We start from the raw sequence: 245 nt of genomic DNA, 5'->3' as shown, positions 1-245 counted from the left end.
AATGAAGTACCAAGCCAATCAACCTGAACCATGTAATTGGATCAAGTGATTTATACTTTTGTAATGCTATCGTCAGAGGCCAAAGATTTAAGAATTTTTTAAATAAATGTTAGGGATATTTGTTGATCGCAAACAAGCTGAGAAATTTAACTTTGTAAAAGAAATAAAAGAAGAAACTTTCCAGATAATAGATAAAAAATAGAGTGCAAGCATGGGAGTTGAATCCAACAAGCACTATTATAAGC

This window comes from Selaginella moellendorffii, unplaced genomic scaffold (assembly GCF_000143415.4).
Source record: "Selaginella moellendorffii unplaced genomic scaffold, v1.0 SELMOscaffold_88, whole genome shotgun sequence".
NCBI classification, from domain to species: Eukaryota; Viridiplantae; Streptophyta; class Lycopodiopsida; order Selaginellales; family Selaginellaceae; genus Selaginella; species Selaginella moellendorffii.
Note: the sequence above shows the minus strand (reverse complement) of the source record.